This window comes from Heliangelus exortis, chromosome 3 (assembly GCF_036169615.1).
Source record: "Heliangelus exortis chromosome 3, bHelExo1.hap1, whole genome shotgun sequence".
In the NCBI taxonomy this organism is placed as follows: domain Eukaryota; kingdom Metazoa; phylum Chordata; class Aves; order Apodiformes; family Trochilidae; genus Heliangelus; species Heliangelus exortis.
This window is the reverse complement of record NC_092424.1, coordinates 102,315,241-102,326,813: the sequence shown is the minus strand read 5'-3', so window position 1 is coordinate 102,326,813 and position 11,573 is coordinate 102,315,241.

Genomic DNA, 11,573 nt, shown 5'->3' with positions numbered 1-11,573 from the left:
TCTGCATCTGCTCCCTTTCTCCATGGCAAGGCAGCCCAGCCTCAGGGTGCTTAGAGTAGCTATGGGTAAGAAGACTCATGGTGTAGCTCAGGTTTTGTTTTTTCACAGGCTAGTCAAGAATTTTCAATAATTAGAAAAATTGTGTTAGAAAAATAAGGCAGAAATACCATTCTTTCAGTGAGGACTGCTCCTGGCAGTGAGTCTGATGGATGTTCTGAAACAGAATAAGCAGCATTCAGCCTGTCCCCACCATCTGCCCAAGTCCTGTTTTCTTTTCCTCATTCAGTTCCATTGGAAAATATCAACAGAAAGTGGGGTTTTCTTTATCAAGAAAGATCATGGGTTCGTTTGGACTGAGTCCTTTGTATTCTGGAATAATACATCTGCAGCACAATGAATGGTAACCATTTGAACTCTCGGAGATAAAACAGCTCCAGAATTGATAAGGGATCTTGAAGTATGTTCATGCTACACACAGGACTACTCTGACAATTGGATAAATCTCGTTTTCTGCCTAATTACAAAATAAAGGTAACCCAGGAGATACCTTCAAGATATAAACCAGTGATTTTGGAGCTGATGGAAATCTGAACAACTATTGAGTTACAGACTTGTTTTTTTTTCCTCTCTGTGTTTTCTGTGACCATAGAAAACCTGTTTGAGGCAAGAGCCAAGTTAACTGCATCGTTAGCTAGGCAAAACACAGAGAGAAAAACCACAGGTTATTATTTATTTTTAGCTATTTATGGTAGCACTTGGAGGAACAACTGACCGCAGAGTCACTACTGCACTGTTCACTGAGCAAATAAATACATAGAGACACCCCTTGTTGCAAACAACTAATGCTTGAATGAATTACACAAAGTATAGAAGGATATAAATGTACATTTTTAATAGAGAATGCTGAATCACAGTCAAGATTCAAACCCATTGTTTCTTGGTCTTTTAGATAAGGTTATATTCCACTGCTGAGGAGATAAAATTTCACAGCTTTTAGCTTGATCCAAACCAAAACAGGAGGCAAATCACTCTAGCCTTGATAGAGTGGTCCTAAATAGTCTGTTCTGTTTCAGTTCCTCACTTCCTTTCTGAAACTCTTCTGTACTATTTTTGTTTGAAATATATGCTACATGACTGAAATTTATTTCACCTGAGAATTTGGTTTCATGTCTTTTTATGACCACAGGAAGTGTCTGTAAATCCTCCCTAGAGTAATTCTACAACTCCCAAATGTCTGCTTTGTCTGGGAAGAATTACCCTCTGGAGGACATTATCATGGTTGATAAGTACACTGGAAGCCTATATTACTAGCCAGGACTGTAATGCTTATATCTAGAGACCTAAAATGAAAGCAAAATAATTTCCATAAAATTGACACTAGCTTTTCTGCTGCACTTTACAACTTCTAAATCTCATTAAAGAAATGCTTCATTAAACCTATTAAAGGGAAGGCAATGCCTAGGGAAATAACTAGTGCCAGTTTGATTCTGGAGACCATGAAACCTGATGGAGACTCTAACACTCCTACTGAGCTATTAGGAAATATTCTGTAGTGACATCTTCTGAGATGGAGGCTAAACAGACTGTGGGGTTCAGCCTGGAGCAGGGAAGACTCCAGGAAGACCTTAAAGTAGCCTCCAGTACCTGAGGGGGGCCTACAGCAAAACTGGGGAGTGAATTTTCACAAGGGCACCTAGTGATAGGACAAGGTGTAATGGTTTCAAACTGGAAGCAAGCCAATTTAGATTAGACATTAGGGAGAAATTCTGTAGCATGAGCGTGGTGAGGCACTGGCACAGATTGCACAGAAAAGTTGTGGCTTCCCCCTACCTGGAAATGTTCAAGGCCAGGTTGGATGCTTTGAGTGTCCTGGTCTAGGGGAAGGTGTTCCTGCCCATGCATGGGGTTGCAAATTAGAAATTCTTTAAAATCCCTTCCAACCCAACCTGTTCTATGACTCCATGAGATAAAATACGTATGAGTAAAACAAAAGGTAGCAGGCTTATTCTCCCATAGGGAGGCCAGACTGTATTATTCTGACCAGATCTGTGCCTGCAGTTTCTCTTACTCTCCAAAACAGAGTGCCCACACAGAAAAGTAATGTTGGGAATGGCTCCTCACCCCTATTGGCCTCTGAGCTGTGCCCATCAGTTGGTAAAGCAATAGCTGGTGCAGGTCAAAGCTACACCAGAAGCTGTTCTAGCAATTTTTTTGCAGGGGTGATCAAATTCCACTGCCCACCACTACTTCCTGGCCATGTTTCATTTGTTAGTGTAGAGACAGCCTTAAGGTGTAATTCATCTCTTCCCAGTATAGATATTAACTGTGGATGAATGTTTCTCAGGTTGTGATCTGTGGACCACTTGGTGATCTGTAAGACATCACAATGTGATTTCACAGTTGTTTTGAAACAGCTTAAAAATCTTTTAAATATGAATGTACATAAATACATTTTCAGGCATGCAAGTAAGAAACAAAAGGAGGAAAATTAAAAGTCACCCTAGATTTTTCCCAAGGTAGCTGAATTTTATTTGGATATAAATGTAAACCACCATGGCAATACTGTATTAGATGGTCCTTGGCATAATCTCAAACAGGTTATCTGGAATTAGGGTTAAAAAGAGTTGAAGTACAGCAGGCTAGATGACCTCTTGGTGTCCAGACCCTTAACTGTTCTGCTTGAGAGGATGTGCAGATGAATTGCCTTGTGTGGGAGCTGGTTTTATGATGCTAAGAAATCTGGGTATTTCTCCTCAGTACTCAGTTGTAGAGTGAAGCAGAAGCAGGAGGTACATGGAAATGAGTCTCAGCAGGGGGTTGAACTGGGTATAAACAGGACTGGGATAGTCCTGCTCTTCTAAGTATAGATTGTATGAAACTCCCACATTTTACTACTTACTATTCCAGTTGTGGTACTTGACAATAGTTGTGTTCCTCATTCTTTGCTACCTGATTGCCCTGAGTTTCTGCCCCACACCTCTGACCACCTCCCACACTAGACCACTTTTGGCTCTGTGAGCTCTCTGCTCCTTTCTCCCCTTCCCCAGCCAAGTTTTAGCTTGGAGCTGTGCTTGGGATCAGGGAGATGATCAGTCATCAGTCTTTCTCATCTCTCAGGATGAGAAAGAAATATGGTTCTTGTATTGCAGGATAATAAGTGAAGAGCAGAAAGTCTTGGGATAGCAGCTGATGCATAAAGAGATTCTGAAGGGGCAGGAAGATCATAGCTGGAAACTCAGAGTCTTTTTGGACTGCTCTTTCCATCACAGACCAACATGTACAAGCCCTTGTTCCCAGTAAGATCCATCTGGCTAAGGGATGAGAATTATTCAGGGGAAAGAGACACCCATTCACTTCTTCAAATCATTACTGGGAAAGGTTTAAATGAGGTCATTTCGTGTTAAATTTGGACTCAGCAGACATATTTTATATGAGACTTCCCTGTTACATCCGGGTACCACATTTCCCCCATCTGCATCACCAAGTTTGTGAGAGGCTCACTTAAACATTTAACTTTATACACATTCATCCTTTTGTGGTCTGTTCCAATGTCATGTGAAATTTCTATTAACATATTTGGTCACCAACCAGTTTGTCTATGCCACATACTAGGGGTTTGTACAAAATGGATTTTGCAGTGTGGTACAGATGTCATGTTTTAATCAATGTCTCTTTGAATGTTAAATCTAATGAAGACTGTAAGTGAGAGCCTATAAATGTGCAGAGACAGTTACCATGGAAACCAGTGCAGTATCTGCTGGGTCCCCCACATTGGTAACATGGAGCAGCACAGCCCCACACACAAGGCAGAGGCCTCTGAAAGCATTTTCAGCAGTTAGATCAAGATTTCTTGAAACTTGGAGCAGAGAGCTGGATGCTGGTTTAGGGGCAGCCTGTGGGCTGGGCACAGTGTCATGACGATCGGGTTGCAGGTGGTGGAGTCACCCCTTGAGCTGGCACATGTTGTACAATTTGATATAATTTTTATATAGAACTTGTTTTGCATGACTTGCTCAGCATTAGCAGCTAAATTTGCTGGAGCCCTAGATCACAAGCTGTGAACTTTCACCTAGATATGTTGAGATTAGTGATAGAACAAGGAGCAATGATTTGAAATTGCAAGAGAGTAGATTCTGACTAGATATTTGGAAGAAATATTTTTGGTATTTTTTAAATGGGGGTGGTGGAATGCTGGCACAATGTTTCCCAGAGAGGTGGTAGAAGGTCCATTCCTGGAAAAACTTAGTGTCAGGCTGGACAGGGTTCTGTGCAACACGATCTAGCTACAGATGTCCCTGCTCACTGCAAGGGGTTTGGACCAGGGGACTTTGAAGTACCCTTCCTACCTGAACCGTGCTATGATTCTACATAAAAGAAATCCCCAGAGCTGATTCAAGCCAGAAGATAAGGAAGCTAAGAAAAGAAACAGCTCATCTAGAAACAAAGACAAGATCCAATTAGGAATGAAAAGATCCCAGACTGTAATACTACTGCTGGTATGAACTGTCATGTGAGGGGTGGCAAATTTATATCCTAAGGGTACAAATGCCCATTAATTTCTTGTTTTGAGGCCCCTCTTCAGAGCTCCCCAGTTCAAGCTGTAGGGCTATTCATAAAAGGTACTTTGATGAAGGAATCTACCCTTTGGATTATTGATTCAGCAGAAACTTGGAGTCAAACTCTGTTATTGTGGCTGGCATGTGTAATTTCCATAACACACAGGAGGACCTTCACTGCTCAGGGTTAAGGTCAGTAGTCCTCTTGGGCACATGCTGGACAGTCCTGACTGCAGTTAGAAATGATGAGGCTTCAGAAAGAAAATTCAGAGGCTCTATGCAGATTTTGACTTTCAACTCCCTAGAGCTGCATCTTTGGAGCTTTCTGGCTTGGTGTTCCTCTAAGAAAAAGGGTTTAGGACCTGAAGGATAGAGAGGGGAAAGCTCATCATCCAGAGGATCCTGGTGATGTTAGGAAAGTTGTTCTGGCAACTTGGAGGGTACCTCAGGCCACTGCAATAAGCACTGCTAAGGACCCAGGTGCTTTCTGCAATTGCCATATGTTTCAGTGCTCATCTGTTGATACTATGGAGTATTAGCTCCTCAGGTGGATGCCTCATCTCAGGCATCCATGGAGTGTCCACAAAAAGCTGGGGCAATAACTCAGAGGAACTGTGGAGGTAAACCAAATTCTTATAAAGAAAATACAATCTTTCATTTTTCTTGCTTATTCTGAATGACAAAGTGCAAAGACACCTTTTAAAGTTATTAGAGTTTCTCAAGGTGACATTTATTTATTATTCTTTCTGTTTCATTTCCTTATTGCAGCTTCTCATGGCTCAGAAAATAAAACTGCATTGAAAGCTTTTTGGGGCAGGGATCATTATTATATTTCTTTCCAGTGCTGCATGATCTCAGTTCCTCCATAAATCTTGCAGCCACTGTTGTGCTATAGGGTGCAGTAATAATAGCCAGGACTGTCTACTAAGTGTTGCTTATTAAATGTGTTCATTCTCCCCCTCCCCCATGATGCTCCTGGGCTTGCACTAAGCTCTTTTATCCAGTCTTTGGCAGTAAATCCAATTCCAATTTGAAAAAAAAAAAAAAAAAAAAAAAAGAATTTTCATTGTAACTTCCACAAATACTGGACATGTTATTTTCTTTAAGACATGAAGAGTATTTAATACATTTCAGCTCACAAGGAAGTGAGCGTTCCACTTCCAAGCATGTAAAGCAGCAGAGTGAAAGTGGGCATATTTCAAACAGACATGAATGCTCTCTCAAGCTCACTCTCTTTCTCTGGGCTCTCAGCCACAATTTTAAAGCAATTTGCCCTAATCTGCCATATGGTTTTCTTTCTTTGCATTTTATAAAACTGCAGGGCTAAGTGAATGTGTCTCTTCGATAGCACTGACACAAGCCTGATTTAATTTAGACTTCCGTATTAACATACCAACTAAATCAGCGCTGCAGCCTGTGAGGGAAACTTCAGTGTTGTGCACAACCAGAGCTGTAATTAGTTTCCAAGTGGTACCAGCCTACAGCCCTTGAACTGGTTCTTCCGTATGATTATTATTTCTAGAGGTCAGCCCAAAGAACATTAAGTCTGCTCCAGCAGCATGTGAACCCCCGCTCCCTTCCCCGGATCAAAACAGGCCTCCAGTGAGACATTCTTCAGGCCTGAAATCACTTCCAAACAGCAGACATTCTTAGTAAATCTGATTCATCATGTGGAAGATCTATATGCCTGCTGTATGAAAAGCATCTCTGACTGAGATTTCCAGCAAGCCCTGCCAGTGAATCCTTTTATTCAAGGAGTCCATGCAGTATACTTTTATATCACAGATGGCTCCAGGACTCGGAGACAATTTCCTTAAATAGGCTCTCACACCAGGCTTGTCTACACATTTTACTTTGGAATTTTTAGCCTGTAACAAGAATGTGACATGGTTCACTAAACATAGTCTCCCTGTGCATTTTAAGCACACGAGTTGCCCCGTAAGCTGCAGTGGGTCTGCTCCCCTGCCTGATGCCCACGTCCATTCATCTGCACGCTTATTTATTGGCTTTGTTGGATCAGTTGTAATGTGCATTGCAGGGTACCAAGCTAGCATGGGCTCCTAGCTCCATGGCAGCGTGTTTGGCCTTTGTCATGGACACAACTGAGATCAACTGCTTCAGGGAAGTAGAGCAGCAACCACAGTGGCAGGCACTGCATGATGCAGCCCTCCCTCCATGATGCAGAACACCAGTGCCTGTCTCCAGAGAATGTGGAAGGACAGGACTGACACTCAAGACTGGCAAAACAGGGAATTCTTCCCTTTAGACTTAAATGCTCTGAAAGCAATGGCTATTTTGGAACTTGTAAGGAAAAACCACAATGATTTAATAATTAGGAAAAATTCCAGGTACCTGGACAAGAAGGCACTTAGCACTATTTACCTCACTTCTCAGTGGAGGCATCCATGCTATTTTGTTTTACTCAATATGCTTTCAAATTGGGAATTTTTATAAAAACCTTTCACTCACATTTTTCTCAGCCCTCTGCACTCAATCTTTCCCATAATGAATGCCTTTGTCAGCTGTTGTATTTTCATATAATCCAAAAATTAAATGTGTACCAGATCTCAGAACATTTATAGCAGATCTGACTATTTTTTTCATTTACATTTTGTTTCTGTATTTACCTTCTGTAAAAAGTAGAAGCTAATAATGTGCTTCCCAGGCTCTGATAATTCTCTTTGATGTTAAAAAGCAAGCAAAAAAACAAACAAATAAAACCCAAAATCCAAAAAACCCCACTCCAAATAACAACAACAACAAAAAAAATTCAAGAAAAAAACCCAACCAAAAAATAAAACAAAACACCAAACCAAAACAAAAAACAAAATGGGAAAAAGTTGATAGAATTGTTTGTAAGATAGGACACATGTAAACCTTTCCCTCTCAACCTAAAGGGTGCTTATCCACAAATCACTGCAGACAGCACAGCATCTTGCACCATGGGGATCTGAGCCCTGATTGGGTTCACTGCTGAGAAGAATGGTTTGTTTAGCCCAGCTTGGGTGGCTTCTTAAAAAGAGAAAGAATTTCTACCCCATGGAAATTCTAAACTAAAACCAAACCAAAACAAAATGAAACTTTTTGAAATCCGAGTAATAGCTCTGATTTGTGTTTGTTTGCAGAATGGAAATCTTTATCTTTACTACTGTTTGGCACTGACAATATGCCAAAATATGTTGCTCCAAAGGGCAAAAGCTGTCTTCTCCTGGAGACAAATGAATACTCTAAGTTACTAAATAAATATTAAAAACTTAAAAAATTGTAAATAAAATCAGGTGAGAAACAGCTCAGCCTGGCATTTTTTTATAGACTCATAGAATGCATTGGGTTGGAAGGGACCTTAAAGACTGTCTATTTCCAAACCCCCTGCCAAGGGCAGGGACACCTCCCACTAGAAGTCGCTCAAAGCCCCATCCAGCCTGGCCTTGAACACTTCCAGGGATGGGGCAGCCACAACTTTCCTGGGCAAGCTGTGCCGGTGTCTTGCCACCTTCACACTAAAGGATTTCTTCCTAATGTCTAATCTAAATCTACCTTCTCTCAGATTAAAAGCCTTACCCCTTGTTCTATTGCTGCATGCCCTTGTAGGAAGCCCTTCCTCAGCTCTCTTGTAGGCCCTTTCAGGTATTGGAACACTGGCTGCTATAAAGTCACCCCAGAGCCTCCTCCAGGCTGAACAACCCCAACTCTCTCAACCTGTCTTTACAGGAGAGGTGCTCCAGCCTGTGACTGATTGAAAGTTCACATATTTAAAAACCTTTCCAGACTAACATATAACTGCTCAATTACATCATTTTCTAAATCCCCAGCTCTGTGGGCCAGAATATCCTCAGGATGAGGGAGGCACTGAAATTAGGATTCCAGTTCTTGGCAGAGTACTCCAGGCAGTTGGGCCTTGATGTTGATGGAGTCCAGGAGTTACTGCTTGCTGCAATGTGTTAACCTTGCTCACTGAGTCTTTGCAGTGAGAATGAAGAAGAGAGAACCTCACATAAATGGAGACACCCAGTACCAAGCCAACCTGGAATCTCTGTTCTGTTAAGGAGCAAGGCTATGGAGACATTCCTGCCCTGTGGGTCCAGGTTTGAATGTGAACAGAAGTTCACCTTATAGGAACACAGTGCCTAGAGGAGAAAAGTGCCAGTGACTCTATGCCACATAAAAACTGTGGTGCAGCAATGCCTGAACTGCTGCTGCCTTAAGTCAAGAGGTCCATAGCTCTCAGAAAAGTGCTGTGCAAACTTACCAAACTGAAGCATCATCACGAAGTTTTGCAGATACAGCTACAAATCTCTTTAGAACCTATGTCACTGCTTGTCCAGAAGAGAGAAATATCTGTAAGTCAAAACAGCACTACTTTGCATATTTATAATGCTCTTCACTGACGAGGAGGAGTGTATTAATGTTCTGGTTTAATAAGATTCACATTTACCTTTAAACCTTCAGTACCTACATCGAGGTGAATGGGTCTATCTATCTCTTTAATTCCAGGCATATGCTTAAACCTCTGTTGAGTCAAGACTTGAAGGAAATGAGAGTAAACAAAATCTATTAAAATAATGACAAAGGATTGTTCTCAGTATCTACATGTAGTGCCTAGATATGTCATCAGACAGTTAATTCTATACTAACAAAAACACTTGGAAACCAAGCTGGGGTTATTTCCATCCTAGAGCAAGTTGTTTGAATCTCAAGTTGTTGAAGAAACAAGTAGAACCAGTACCAGACTGATCTGATCCTCCTTGAAGAACATAACAGTGGTAGAGGGACAATAGAACTTAGGAAGTTTAAAATTAAGAGTAATACTTACTACTGTGTAAGTACATAGTGCTGTATCTTATTACTATATAAACCATGGCCAAGGAGCAAGTTCCAGCACTGGAGTCATCTCCCCTGAAGTTTCACCACTAGCACACCTGCTGGCATATCTTGGTCCATGCTAAAAGTTCTCTTCAAGAGAACCCTGCAAGTCTCAGTCACCAAGCTCTTCAGAAACCATCCTCTGTAGGCTATAAGCCTCAGGTTTCTCTCCTTCCACCTTACTCTGTCATGCACTGCTACCAGGCAGACTTTGCATGCTTAAACACCTTGACAGGCTGTCATGCCACAGCCAGCAATGCTGGTGTCATGGTCCAAAGCAAGACTATCCCACAGCACAGCTACATATCAGTTCAGGTAGACTGAATGGAAAAACATGCATGTTAACCATAGGATCATTCACAAGACTCAGAGGAGGGCCAAGTCTGCACACTATGAACACAAGCAGGGCATGACATTTTCCAGAACATGGTGTGGATGGATACAGTCAGGAGAATCACAGAATCAGAGAATCATCTGGGTTGGAAAGGACCTCTGAGATCATCAAGTCCAACCCTTAATCCACTACCACTGTGGTTACCAGACCATGGCACTGAGTGCCACATTCAGTCCCTTTTTAAAAACCTCCAGGGACAGACAATCCACCAGCTCCTTGGGCAGCCCATTCCAATGCCTGATCACCCTCTCAGTAAAGATTTTTTTCCTAATATCTAACCTAAACCCCCCCTGACAGAGCTTTAGTCCGTACCCTCTTGTTTTACTGGTAGCTACTTGGGAGAAGAGACCGAACCCCCCCTGGCTCCAACCTCCTTTCAGGGAGTTGTAGAGAGTGATGAGGTCTCCCCTGAGCCTCCTCTTCTCCAGACTGAACACCCCCAGCTCCCTCAGCCCTTCCTCACAGGACTTGTGCTGGATCCCTTCACAGCCTCCTTGCTCTTCTCAACCAGTGGACAGAATTTGATAATTCGATTTCCTCAACATGAAGCATGCCACTAGATCTGGAATTGAAAAAAAAAAAAATTAAAAATCAGACATTTGCAAGGAGCAAAATAATATCATTATTTTGTAAGAAAATAATTATAGTTCTGAAGTTAACTGCAGTAATACTATAGTACTGATATACTTAAGAAAAGAACAGTCACAAAACTAGGGAACAGAAGATGCCAGTCTCCTGTGAAACTGGTGGAATGTTAACCAGGAATGAGAAACAACTTACAACTTCACCAATATGTTGATTAAGAAATCATGGATTTTTAAAATAAAGTGCTGTGCTGAAGAAGATACTTGTTTCCCTTTCATTTAAGAAACAATATGAACATTTTCAAGGAACAAAGAAAAACACTGCTTTGTCTTATACTAATGTCAGGCTTTTTCAGAACTTTCTTTCAAAAGAAAGTTTTTAAAATTCCAATTAAGGAAATGGAAAAATCCCAAGAAAACACAAAGTATGAGGCCAAGCAGACCAAATAGATTATTGTTTGTCAGTCAAAGACCAAACAAGGTCATGTTAAGCCACCATATTGAATGAATCTCAGGTCCAAGACCCTGTGGATATTTTTCAGTGTGATCTTGTGGTATACATGAGCTCCTTCATTAATTAATTTCTCATATAGAGTTTTTAGAGTAATTAATTTATAGAGTAAATTAATTTCTCATATAGAGGCTACATCATAACTATTCCTATATGCTCTGAGAAATGTGCTCGAATTGGATCCAAAAGCAATAAACAGCCTTGGAATAATCTAACATTTAACAGAATTATTTAACTTGCTTTTATCAATTAATTGATTCGAGCAAGAAAATGAAAAACAAAGATTAAAGTCTCAAAACTGTCATAGCAGGAGCTTTTATAGAATGGTTCTGGGGTGACTAAATAGATTGTAATCCTTCCCTCACCGAGGAATCTTGATCTTATATTTCCCTCTCCAAAATGGAGCTCTCTGCCACCTGGTTGCACTTAATTTTGATCTGGGTTTTCCACAGTGTCACCTGTTGGAGCAAATTTATTTTCTACTAAGTATTTCAGTATGCTCTGAGTCCACAAGAACCTCTGTGTACAAGGGTGGGTCTGGGGACTCACCAAAGACACTGCCACAAAGTGCAAGATGATGCAGACTGAAGCCTTTTGCTGAGATGTGCATTCAGCATCCCTCAGAAAGAGGAAATTCAGAGAATTAAAGTTGAAAGAGCTTCCAA